Source organism: Xenopus laevis, chromosome 1S (assembly GCF_017654675.1).
Source record: "Xenopus laevis strain J_2021 chromosome 1S, Xenopus_laevis_v10.1, whole genome shotgun sequence".
Lineage (NCBI taxonomy): Eukaryota > Metazoa > Chordata > Amphibia > Anura > Pipidae > Xenopus > Xenopus laevis.
Genome location: NC_054372.1, coordinates 61,317,023 through 61,331,166, shown reverse-complemented (window position 1 = coordinate 61,331,166; position 14,144 = coordinate 61,317,023). Strand labels below are relative to the sequence as shown.

Genomic DNA, 14,144 nt, shown 5'->3' with positions numbered 1-14,144 from the left:
TTGGCATTTGTTCTGGTATCGGGTGCCGGCCGTGACATTATCACGGGCCCTGGAGGACGAAAGTCTAGACGGTGCTTCTTCTGCTGCTTCCGTTTCACCTCCTCCAACTACCACCGAAGCGCTCCTTACTGCCCTACTACAGCGCATGGAGGACCATGAGCAGAAGCAAAACTATTTGCTTCAGGGGTTTCACAATCTGACCCGCAAGCTTGAAACTTCGCAGCAGCCAATCAGACCAGTTGTCTCTTCCCCTGTGGGTTCTTCTGCTGTGTGGGGTGATTCTGCTAGACCCCAGGAACCCAAAATTGCCTTTCCTGATAAGTTCAGTGGGGATAGAGCAAAATTTTTTGTCTTTAAAGAGGCATGTAAATTATACCTTGGTTTCTTCCCTCACTTGTTTCCAACAGGTGAGGAGAAAGTAAAGTTCGTCATGACTCTATTAGAGGGTGATCCCCAAATTTGGGCTCTCAGACTGCCCGCCTCTGATCCAGCCCGTTTCTCCTTAGATACTTTCTTTGAGACCATGGCCATACTCTACGATGACCCGGATCGCGCCTCTTCGGCCGATACCGCGATTCGTAAGTTGCGCCAGGGGAAACGGGATGCGGAGGTGTACTGCACTGAGTTCTGCCGGTGGGCAGTAGAGACCGGGTGGAACGATATGGCTCTACATAGTCAGTTCCGTATAGGGCTGTCAGATCTTGTCAAAGACAGTCTGGTAAATTACTCCCTATCTTCCAATCTGGATGACCTCATGTCTCTCGCCATCCAGATAGATAGGAGACAGAGAGAGAGAAGGGGTGAAAGGGGGTCTTCTTCTCTAAGAAGTTTTTACCTGCAGAGGTAAATTACGACATAGGGAACAGGGAATTGTTGGCTGTCAAATTGACCTTTGAGGAATGGCGGCATCTCCTAGAGGGTGTAAAACATGTGGTGACGGTCTATACTGATCATAAGAATTTACTTTATATTGAGTCTGCTAATCGCCTAAATTCTAGGCAAGCCAGGTGGGCCTTATTCTGCTCAAGGTTTAATTTTGTTTTAACTTTCAGGCCTGGTTCCAAAAATACCAAGGCGGATGCACTATCTAGGAGTTTTGAATCTTTCCCCTCCGACTCTAGTGAGTGTACTCCCACCATCCCCAAAGAATTAATTTTAGCCACTTTAGAATCCGACCTTTCCTCCTTGTTACTTCCTTTACAAACATCTGCTCCTACCGATACTCCCCCTGGGAGATGGTTTGTTCCTGAGGAGTTTAGGGAGCAAGTTTTGAAGGAGGTTCATGATTCTAAAATGACGGGGCACCTGGGAGTTACTAAGACTGTTTCTCTATTGTCCCGTCATGTTTGGTGGCCTTCTTTCAAACGGGATACAAAAATTTTTGTCAACTCCTGTCCAGTCTGTCAAAGGTCTAAGTCATCTCATCATCTGTCCCAGGGTCTGTTAAATCCCTTACCCATCCCAGAGAAACCTTGGTCCCACATTTCCATGGATTTTATTGTTGAGTTGCCTCCTTCTCAGGGTAAGACTGTGATTTGGGTGGTGGTCGATAGGTTCAGTAAAATGGCTCATTTTATTCCTCTTCCACATCTCCCTTCTGCTAAAACCCTAGCTGACCTATTCATGTTTTTAAGTTTCATGGTTTTCCTGAAAATATTGTTTCTGACAGGGGGGTTCAGTTTGTTTCAAAATTTTGGCGTGCTTTCTGTTCTCTGGTTGGAACTGAATTGTCTTTTTCCTCTGCCTATCACCCCCAAACGAATGGTCAAACCGAAAGGGTAAACCAGTCCCTTGAACAATATCTTAGATGCTATGTGTCCGATAATCAGTCTACATGGTCCGAACTATTACCCTGGGCAGAATTCACATACAATAATGCTACCCATTCCTCCTCAGGAGAGTCTCCCTTCTTTATTTTCAATGGGTTACATCCCAAAGCATTTTCTTTTTCTGGCTCTAGTTTCCCTGTACCCTCTGCCAATTCCTCTGTCGTTAAATTTTCTGAAATTTGGTCTCGGGTGCATAATTCCTTGTCCACAGCTTCCCTAGCTCAGAAAAGAGCTGCTGATTAATCCCGTAGGGAAGCACCCCAGTACAAGGTGGGGGACTTATTATGGTTGTCTACAAAGAACATCAAGCTGAAGGTTCCCTCTCCTAAATTGGGTCCCAGGTTCATTGGTCCATACCCCATCATTGCAATAATCAATCCATCCTCTGTACGTCTTCGATTACCCGCTAATTTTAAAATTTCCAATTCCTTCCATGTTTCTCTTTTAAAACCTGCCACTAATGTTCGTCATTTGTCTGTTCCTCCCCCAGTGTTGGTTGAAGGTCAGCCTGAATATGAGATCCAAGAGTTCCTCGATTCCCCCCTTGTGCGTGGTAAGCTTCAATATCTTACTAGGTGGAAGGGCTTCGGTCCTGAGGAGAACTCTTGGGTCTCAATTGATGACATCAAGGCTGACCGTCTTAGGGAGAAATTCCATGCTAAGTTTCCCGGTAAGCCTGGGGGTCCAGTGGCCCCCCCAGAGAGGGGGGTAATGTGAGAAAATCTTACCCTGGTGGTCTAGTGGGGGGGACGGCAGGGACGCCTGCCGCCCCCTCGGCAGGGACACCCGCCGCACCGATCTGTTGCTCTTCAGGCGCCGGTCAGTTAGGGCGCACGCGCGTCTTCCTGTGTTTTATGCGCATGCGCGCTGACTTCATCACGTGGCGCGAAATTCAAATAATATTTAAAGGGATCTCTAGTTTAATTCTGTGCCCGTGATAGGATTGTATTCCTGGTGCTCCTGAGCCTTGTGCTATTTGTCTGACTCCTTCTGAACCTGTCTGATTCCTGTTTTGACCCCTGCCTGGCTATTTTGACTATTCTGATTTCTGGATCCTGACCTTGCCTGCTTATGACTACTCTTCAGTTTAACCCCTTGATTGATCACCCGGTTTTGACCCTTTTTGCCTGTTTGACGATTCTTGCTATCTGCCTGCCTCGACCCAGCCTGTCTGACCATCCGCTTGCCTTGACCTTTTGTACCGTGACCTTCGGCCTAAAGACTAAACAGCCGTGCCCCTTCGCCAGCCAGAACATCTCGCCTCCCCTCCACCCCTCGTTAAGTCCAGGTGGCACCCAAGTAAGTTGAGGGCTCCTCCCGAAGCTCAACGGTGGTCACACTACTGGTGAAGCCGAGCCGAGACCAGGGTGCTTGGCATTTGTTCTGGTATCGGGTGCCTGCCGTAACAGTTGCAGAGCATGACAGTAGATCTTACCACGGGTATTTCTGTCTTAGCTCTGGCTGGCTAAACTATAGAGACTTACTTTGAACAAGTCTTGATGGGTGAAAATGAGCTTGCAAATGAATTGGAAGTATTACTAAGTAATTCCAAACGCAATGCTTAAGACAGAGAAAAAGACACTTCAATTATGAATCCGCTGATGATTGCATTACTGATCCCAAAAAAGCTTACCAGGTAAACCGTTTTAGCCAAGTATTAGACAGTTATGCAGCCTCTGGAGCCACGCTTTAAGCAGCTCAAAAGGCATATTGATTTGTTTAGTTTTGTGAGTACATTTCAAGAAATGTCAAAGAAAGAATTAAAAAAAACATACTGCAGATTTGGAAATTGCACTTACACATGTCCAACTCATTGAGGAAAATAAAGTTGTCAAATAAAGTTGTCAAGTCTGTAAAGTTAGCAGATTTAGAAGTATGTATACTGGTTGAAGAAATGAACAAGCTAATACTTCCATCTTCACTCTTTGGAAAGCCTTTGAAAATCTTTGAAAATTCCTTTTTGTAAATGAAAGAGCTACTGCATTTCCAGATTTTTGTATTGTTCTCCGCATATTTTTGATAATGCCAATAACAGTTTCATCAGGAGAAAGAGAATTTTTTCCAAACTAAAACAGATCAAGACATATCTAAGGTCGAACATGCTTCAAGAGATACTCCACAGCCTAGCATTATTCTCTGTTGAATGCGATGAAACAAAAAACTTGAACTTCAAAGTATCTTAAATAAAGCGCATATGAAATATATCTATTAAATAAGTGTTCATTTAATAGATGTTTTTATTTACATTTAAAATAGATTTTTTTGCTGTTTTGCATATAATTTACTTCTGAAACCTAAACTGTCATCTGCATAAAGTGTGCACTTGCCAGAGAAACAATGAGAAATATTATTTGTGTAAACAATGTAGTTTTGAGAAACATTTTACTATTTTTTTTGGGAAAATATAGAGATATTTTCCTACTTGCCAATGATGGAATTTAAATATTTTTTGTCAGTGTGTAGCCAGCTTCAAGGTACTCTGTAGGATTCATCTGTGCAACTTTAAAGACCACGTGATGCCAAGCCTACACTCGAACTGCCTACTGCGCCAGGGAGACTAATTTCTACCACATGCCTCCCATTTTTGCCCGATGATTACTGATACATGGGGCAAAGAGAGGAATTTCCTTTATGGAAATTGGGGAAGGGAGTGTGAGAGGGAGAAGCGTATGAAGATTGGCTTTGTCCTTCTTGTCCCTGCCTTCCTTCTATGTTCCATAACTGGGAGCTCTGCAAAGAGTAAATTCTCTCATGTGAGCTGCGTGAAGCTTATGATTAAGGGGGTCATCTCCCAAATCACGTCACCTCCGTATCCCTGTGTATCATTTTCCTAGTTACTCTCAGCTTAAAGGAAAACTATAACCCCAAAATGAATACTTAAGCAACAGTTTACATCATATTAAGTGGCATATTAAATAATCTTAAGGTGGAATAGAGGCAGTTGAACAGTGTCTACATAATGATACATGTTGGGTGGGGCACAAAAACGGTTAGTCATCATGCTTCTTAGAATAATTCTGGGGAAAAATGACTTTATGTTTCAGGATGAATTTTATGAGCAATGCTGTGGCACAGCAATGGGGTCAAATGTGGCCCCTAATTATGTGAATATCTTTGTGTATCGAAATTTGAAGTTTTTACAACATTGTAAGTGTTGGTTTCGCTACATTGATGATGTCTTTATGCTCTGGGAGGGGCCACATATGACCCTTGATGCATTTTTTATTGAGCTAAATGAATATTCAAGCTCTTTAAAATTTACATCACATGTTGATTTACAAAGGATTAATTTTCTGGATGTGTAGGTTTATAAAAATGATGGCAAACTAGCAACTGATTATTATGTATAGCCCACGGATAAAAACACTCTTGTTGTATTCTTCATTCCATCCAGCCCATGTAAAAAGATCTGTACCAAAATCTCAGTTTGCACTTGTTAAGAGGATAGCATCTGAAAATAGTGCTTTAGAAAATAGGCTGGATGAAATGGAAGATAAACTAACTGCTATGGGCTATCCCAAGAAGGCATTAGAGAGATACAAAGGGGAAATAATGTCCCAGACAGTAAAGAAAATACCAAAAAAAGGAGATAGATTAGCTTTTGTAAACTGTTATAATGTTCTGTCTAAAGATGTTGGAAAAATAATAGGCATTGGGACATCTTAAACGTTGCTTGCCATGGTATACCTGTTTTTCAAAACCCACCTTTATTGTCATTTAAGAGGGCACAATTCCTTACGGATAAATTAGTGCAAGCAGATGTTGGAGCAGGGAAGATGTTGAGACAGGGCACACTCTGTGGTACAAGGAATGGTACTTATCCGTGCCTTGCTTGTAAGCATTGCAATAGTTGCATTAAGGGTGATACTATATATCACCCACATAGGGGTACTACATTTAAGATCAAAGGGTACTATACATGCCTGTCAACATTTCTAGTCCATGCCTCCTGATGTACATCGGTCAAAATACTAGACAGGCTAAAGAAAGAATAGGAGAACACAAATCTGATATAAAGAGAAAGGTACAACAAAATCCTGTAGCATGTCATTTTATAGATGCGGGACACTCTATTTCCCAACTGCAGTTCCAAATTTTACAACAGGTTCCCAGACCTAGGAGAGGAGGTGACAGGGTTAAACAACTATTAAAATGTGAGGCAAATTGGATTAGAAAGCTTGGTACCCTGATGCCCGGTGGTCTGAATAAGGAATATGAACTATATCCTCTGTTATAAATATGGCATTTTAAACTTTTTAAGCTGAATTTAATATGATAAATTACTTTGCTTATCTTCTAGTGATTACTAGATACTATTGAAGCAACAAAAGCTAAGTTAGTCTTTATGTTACAAATAAGTGAACTTCAATATTGTATTTAATGACGTAAGTGTATTTTGTTCTTATAAAGCTTCAAACACACTATTTTGATACATTGTATTAGTCATAACCACTAGGGAGCATTGTTAATGTGGGTATTTAAGGAAGTTACATTTTGCAATTTTATACTTTGTCAGCTTGAAAAAGGACCAGGAGGTCCGAAACGTTGCTGTTCCAGATGTAATTCTGAAATAAAGGCAGTTTTATTTTGATATGGGAGTGCTGCTATCTATTTTTGATGTTATATTAAAGAATCTTAACAATCTGGTTTATATATTTAAGTAAATATTGTCCTTTTATATCTCTTGCCTTGAGCCACCATTTCGCGAAGGTCTGTGTGCTGCCTCAGAGATCACCTGACCAGAAATACTGCAGCTCTAACTGTAACAGGAAGAAGTGTGGAAGCAGAAGACAGAACTCTGTCTGTTAATTAGCTCATGTGATCTAACAAGTATGGTTTGTTGGTATGTTTGTGTGCACAGTGAATCGTACGATCCCAGGGGGTGGCCCTTATTTTTTAAAATGGCAATTTACTATTTATGATTACCCAATGGCACATACTAGAAAAGTATATTATTATGAAAATGGTTTATTAACATAAAGCAGGGTTTTACACATGAGCTGTTTTATGCAATATCTTTTTATAGAGACCTACATTGTTTGGGGGGTATAGTTTTCCTTTAACCCTTACAAAAGCCTGCATAATTTTACTTTCAACATATTAATGTGCTCATAACACTGATTCGATTGATAAAAATAAACTTTTTAAATTTTGGTTGTAAGCTAATAGTTTATTAAACTATATAATCAAAGCTGAGATGTTTGAGAAACAAATACAGTGAAACCTTATTACATCACCTGATTTTGAAAGGATTGTTCAACTTGAGTTAACTTTTATGGGCTTATTTACCAAACATTTTGATGTTTTTGATTTTTTTTTTTTGCTTGATAAATACCAGACATACGAGTTTTTGAAAATATAATTTGAATTTCTGAGTTTTTATTTTTGGGCAAAAAAAAATTGAATCATGGCAAAAATTCTAATTCAGGTCAGCCCTTAGTATGACGTAGAGAAACAATTTGCTCTTATACATCTGCTAGGAAAGGAAGCCCCCTATAAGATATATTGGATCTAACTGTCAATGACTACCTGGCACCCAACTGCTGCATGAAGACAGAATAAAGAGAAACAGATGATGAGAGAGGGATAATGAACATAAACTTGATTATTTCAGAAACAATGCAGAATATTTTTATTGATTGTACTTAGAAAGTCTATTATTTCAGTATGATGAAGCTCATATTAAATTTTCATTTTTACCATAGTTCCCCTTTAAGTAAAAGGGAAACTTCAATGTAAAAAAAAACGGCATCAAAAGCTGTTCAATTGCTTAAAATTAGCCTTTCTAATAGTTAATGTAAAGCCGAACCATCCCTTTAAGTATTCCCTCATTTTACCCCATTTTTGTGGTCCCACCAAAATTATAATACATACAGTATTTCATTAACCCGATTTAACTAGATTTTACAATATATTTTGATGGTCCCCTGAAAATGTAAAATGGGGTTCTAGTGTGTATTCTCATTTAGCAATACAGCGACGGCTTTTGCTGGATACCAGGCAATGGATGCCCCCCTGTTTCTGGTTTTACGTGCATTCATGTGTTGCGTTTACTAGGCTCTGCAAGCAAAAATAACACAGCAAAATAGATTTAAGACTGGGTAGGACAGTTCTTCACAGCACTGAAGTGATGAATTTGATACTTTCCTGGGCATTGTTTTATAGGAAATTTGTATGTTCCTTACAAAAAACAAAAGCATGCTAATCTCATATAGACCACAAATCTGCTCATTATATAATTCAACTTCAATATATAACTATCTTTTTCAAAATTGGTTGAAAACAATGTTTTGAAATAAAAAATTGAAGTAGAGGAAACAATGAGCTTGGGGCTTTTGTCAGGTGCCCAAGTCAGCTGTTGTCACCTATACAACAACTGGATCAGCCAGATTTGGCCCTGCACTTGGGAGGTCAAATCAGGCACAACATTTCAATCCTCAATGATTCGGATGGGGGTGGAGCTGGTGGCATCAGTGACTTTTGAGGTGAGGTGATGATGTTTTGGTAAATGATCAGTGACATCAGGGGCTAAGATGGCAGCCAGGGGAAAGTCGTGCCCGGGTTTCAGACCATTTTGAATTAGACAGCCTATGTAAATACCGGACATGTAGCAGATCCCTAGGCCCAGATCTGGAAGGGTATGTCCATTTTTAGACTATAACAATGAGCAGGTTGCAGCACAGCAGAGACAGAGGTCAAATGCAAAACAAAGGTTACATCTGGTGGCGTGCTTTTTAATATAAAAGGTGATGTAAAGAGATGTGACAATGTTAAGTGCTGTGCAATTTTATACTGGAATTTTGAAGTGAATTCTGTGCATGACAGGTAGCCAGTGGAAGGATTGGCAGAGAGGAGCAGTAATTGCAAGAAAGCAAGTGGTAAGATGGAAGTTACAAATGAGAAAGGAGACAATCCCCTATTTCAGTGAATGCAAGGTAAGAGGCAAGCTGAGAGAATGGGGTGTTTCGTGGTTTTATCTCGAAAATAACATGCCCTGAAGTGGCAGATGTAGTGGATAGGACTGATGGATGTAGCAAGCTGTTAAAAGTTGCGACAGATAATCGCAACCCTTGGATAAATTAAAGGGATAATAACACTTCTGTCAATCTTGTGCCTGTGTCATCCTCAGAAACCAATATCAGCTACACAGAGTTACTTCTACTGATCCCTTGAGCAGTGATGGAGACTTCTACCCTTGTGCATTGATTTCCACTTCTGCTAAGCTCAGGTGAGGAGTTTTCTCCAGCAATGGATAAACCAGCCCCCTACTTTCCCATTTGTGTAAGTATTGACAGGAACACCATCTACTTTCACCGTGCACATAGGGTAGATTTCAGCTAGAAAATGCACACTTCAGTGATAAAGGGGCTGAATCAGTGTTGACGGAGATAACAGAGTCTGCCATTGGCCTTAAGTGAGCAGGGGTTCATGCTATAAGTAGGTGAATAGATTTTTTTCCAGAAATAATCTCTTCCCAGGACATTGTATCCTGGGGATGACAGGGTAGGGCACTAGTGATGTGCAGGCCGGCCTGATAACCGGGGGTTCGGGCTGACCTTGCACTCTTCTTCGCCGGTTGAGCTCTTCTCCTGCTCTCCTCACCTGCCATCACCAAATGCAGTCTTCCGGGTTCTTCTTTTATAGATGCTGTGCCTGCTCGCCCCTTTTGTGACATCGGCATGGTGGGTCGGCACGGGTCTATAAATGGAACCAGGAAGTCGGGCGCGGGCGGGCGCGGGTGGAGGGAGGGCGGTGCAGGTCAGGGAAATCCCGACCCGCACATCACTAGAGGGCACGAATAATAAACTGCTGCCCTGCATCACTTTAATTTATTTCATTTTCTGGTGTATTTTATATTTCTGGTGTCTACAGGTAATGCTTCAGAATTTGTAAAACTTTATTACTTCTAATTGGGTATACATTCTGTATATATGTATAGGGGCCCTACATGAGCAAGTTGAATTATCACAATGTGGTGCAATCACACGAGAAGGAAAACTATACCCCCGAACAATGTAGGTCTGTATAAAAATATATTGCATAAAACAGCTTATATGCAAACCCCTGCTCATGTAAATAAACCATTTCATAATAATATACGTTTTTTAGAAGTATGTGCCATTGGGTAATCATAAATAGAAAATTATCATTTTAAAAAATAAGGGCCGCCCCCTGGGATCCTGGGATTCACGGTGCACACAAACAAACCATGCATGTTAGGTCACATGAGCCAATTAACAGAGCTCTGTCTTTTGCTTCCACACATCTTCCTGTTACAGTTAGAGCTGCAGTATTTCTGGTCAGGTGATCTCTGAGGCAGCACAGAGACCATCATGAAAAATTGGTTCAAGGCAAGAAAATGTAAAAGAGCAATACTTATTGAAATATATATACCAGTTTGGTAAGATTCTTTATACATTTATAATATTCATTTTGGGGGTATAGATTTTCACATTTGGTAACTTCAGGAACATTAGATGCAGTTCAGGAGGGGGCTCTTTCAGGGGTGGGCCATATAAAAACACATAATATGGCTTTCATTCTTCCTTAAGAACACAAAGTTTTGAAAATTAGTGCATCTGTTTAGGGATGCCACCTTTAAACTTTTTTTTTTGTCAAAGGAGTGGAATAATGATGCGACATGGGCAGGGTGATGACATCAGGGGGCGGAAAGGTGATGTATATTGGCAGGCAGTCGGTATGTTGTAAAAAGTGATTGGCTATTCCAGTGTGGAGAATTGTCCAGGTTTCAAAGCAGTGAAACCCAAGCATGTGGTTTTGAACCAGACAACCCAGAAAAGCAGGGCCTTCATATAGTATTTAATACAGTATATAATAATAATAATGATGAGGTTCAGCTGCCATGCCTGTCCTAGCATTTGAATAGTCTGTAATATTCCTTCAGTGACTTTTAAGAACATATAGAGGTCTGTTTCCTGCTTGCAGTTTTAATTGATATCATGTATTGTATTAAGTAAAAGATGATTCTTAAATGGTTAATTTACTTCAGTAGCTCTTGGAAGTTATACAGTGCTTCATGTAAGAAAAACCTGCACTAATTATGTGACTAACCATAACATACATAACATATAAGCACTACAGCTATGGCTTTGAAATGAGTGTATGCAGGCTATAAATACAGAGACTCCAATATTATACTGTATATATATATATAAGCACTAATGTCAAAGTTATTCACATAGGAGTCCGAGATGTCTGTTCCCCGAAACACTAATTAAGGCGACATTTTCTGGCTGTGCAACGTTTCATGAGAATGTGACTGCAGCCTGTGCTAGCCCCAGTTGCAGCCCTGCTTGCTTCCATAGCCTGATATCTGGCACAAGCAGGCGTAGGGTGCTCACACAGCAATAAGGAGATGTCCTGTATAGTGAGCCACTTGTGCAAGAGGAGAACAGCATGGACAATGGCTACTTTCCCCCCCGTATGCTGGATCAGAGTCACCAAAGAAAGGTAATGCATGTATTTATATCATTTTTCTGATGGATTCACAAGTCTTCGGGGAAGAAAAATTCAGTGAGCTATCTTTTCAACACTCGGATTTCTACCATTTATATTCTATTGCTTTTTTATTTCTAAACTGCAGCTTTTTGTCTCTGGATTAATGAGCTAAAATTGCTATTCGAAGCCTCGTTTTGATAATAAGGGTGTCGTGGTAAAGGGCAGCTAACAGATGCTTCACAAACCATCTTGGGAAGTGCTGCGCAGTACAAAAGATCAGGCACAATGTCATTATAAACAGCCTGTATCTACATACTGTATGTGCAGGCATTGTCATTGCTGACTGGTCAGCCTTTCTCCCAGATGCCTAATGCCAAGTATTGTATTCATTTCTAAAAGCATGTATGTGCAGCCTTATATATTATACATTGCTTCCTTTAATCAAACAGACCTATTTTAGGACTCTGGGTGTAAAGTGAGATCATGAAAAAAGGAATAATTGTATTTAATTTATTGAGTTTTTATCTTTAATGTATGTAATAGTGTTTGCTTAAAAACCAACAGTTTGGGAAGGCAATAAGCCTAAATGCTATATAGCACGTAGAGTCACATGACAATAAGGGGAAGGCAGGCTTTGCCTATATTAATGGTACTTTGGTTGGGTTATTTAATGGGATACCAGTTCATAAACTGTAAATAATACATCAGTCTCTTTTATTTTTGAGACTCTGCATACAGCATTGAAATTAATGTGCTCCATAATACGTACAGTATAAATTATGGCATGTTGTTGCTGAACTGTGGCCTGATTATATGCTCAGTATTATATAAGAGGTCAACATGCAGTTTCTTATTCATTGTTGTAGGATATAATCAGTGTAGGATATAGTGGCATTGCTACTAGAGCTGTAGATTTTGGAGTTAATGGAGTTATGATGCATGTTATCCTTATAATTTCCACACTTGTTTACAAGTAGATAGACAACAGATGGACGTCAGATGCAGATTAAAATTTTACGATTAAATGATATGTGTTGCTCCTCTGTACCTAGGTTAGAGTGTCCCCCCCACACACACTGGTGTTCTATTAGTCTGTTTGCCCATGCTTTTGAGGGCCTGTTGAAAAGTTGTGGCTCAAGTAGGAAAGAGTGTGAGTCCAAAACCAGGCTTTATTCTCAAATGTTGCAGTACTTAGTTCAGCCAACAGATGGTGATGAGTAGCTGCGCCCATAGCCTGGAGGCTCTCCTAGACATAGTAAAGCATGTTTTGTGTTTATGCTATGTTGATCTCTATATTTATATTTGGAAAGAAATAAAAATAAATTCTGAAAGCCAAAGGGTTGCACACAAAAATGCACATAACCGTCATTACATCTCATGGCAACTCTAGTAAGATGTTGATTTGTCAATGGTGGCCTCCACAAATGGTGTCACTTTAAAATTAAATTAGTTCTTCAATATGACCCATTCTACTGTCATTGCTTGTTAATGGAGATTGCATATCTGATTCTAACTTACTGATGTTTTATTTTTTAAATTCAGTAAAAGCCAAGTCTAGAGGTGGACATACACAGGAAGATTTTAACTGCTGATTTGGCCCCTTCAGAGTAGACAACTAATCTGTCCTTGCATGTGCCCTCCAAAGGCACTGTCTGACCAATATCTAGCAGAAGATCAATCCGATTATCAGTCAGGCAGGTTGATATAGTTCTTGTTCTGATGGCCTGTCTTCTTGTTGTTGTGATCAGCCCAATATCACATATCTGGAAAGCTCGCTTGTTTGGTGACCTTGCCAAATGAGCAGATCTTTCAATGTATGACCAGCTTTAGTTTTAGGAATAAAATACCTTTGCTTACCTTTGTATGGGATAGTGTAATTTGTTGGTTTCCAGCTGGGAATCTTTTCTTATTTGTTACCATGTTACTGACTAACTAATCGTAAGTAGTCCTAGATATGTTTTAGATTAATTCATTGCAATACAACTATAGTTTATTTATCTGTGATGTTCTCAAAAAATTGATAGTAAAGGTATGGGATCCATTATCTGGAAACCCATTATCCAAAAAGTTCCAAATTACGGAAAGGCTGACTCCAATACACTCCATTATAATCAAGTAGTTCAGATTTTTTTAAATGATTTCCTTTTTTCTCTGCAATAATAAAACTGTAAGTTGTACTTGATCCAAACTAAAATATAATTAATACTTTTTGGAAACAAAACCAGCCTATTGGGTTTAATTAATATTTACATGATTTTCTAGTAGACTTAAGGTATGAAGATCCAAAGTACAGAAAGAACCATTATTCGGAAAACCTAGGTCCCAAGCATTCTGGATAACAGATCTGTAGTACTTGCTCTCCCCTAGATTATCATTTGCTCATTTGCTCTTAACTGTAGTTTCTTTTGCCTTGTATATTAAACGTTAAACCGTTTTTTCTCTGTACTCTGTATTACCTCTCTATAATCCCAGCCCAGTATGTCCAACAACTAATTTATTGAGATTTCTTCCTCTAGCCATGGGGTATTAATATTGCATTTAAAGTCATGAGGCACTTCCTACACGTTAGATTTGTTTCATATTTTTTTTTCTTCTTGTTGTAGGTCATATTCTGGGTTCACAGTATATTCACAACCATCCTGATCCATGCAGAGGATAAGAAAATATTTTTCTGAGATGGACCACTGAAAATGTGTATGCTCCTGTTTTATAACTGTCCAAAGATGTTAAAATGGATAGGTAAATAGGTTTCCTTTCTGATATTTTTTTTCTAAAATTGTTATAAATTCACTTTATTATGATTATGATTTTTCACTTTACAACCTACCCTACATGTAAGACAATTGCCACAGATTC

At 39.6% G+C, this 14,144-nt stretch overlaps 1 protein-coding gene across 1 annotated transcript in view; it reads left to right on the top strand.

The window, feature by feature from the left end:
- Nucleotides 1–13,896: 13,896 nt before the first annotated feature.
- The window catches only part of tet2.S (tet methylcytosine dioxygenase 2 S homeolog), a 49,009-nt gene continuing 48,761 nt past the window's right edge, over nt 13,897–14,144 (top strand). The window contains exon 1 of the mRNA XM_041579664.1: nt 13,897–14,027. The gene's annotated coding sequence lies outside the window, so the exon portion shown is untranslated. The remainder of the gene's footprint in view (nt 14,028–14,144) is intronic.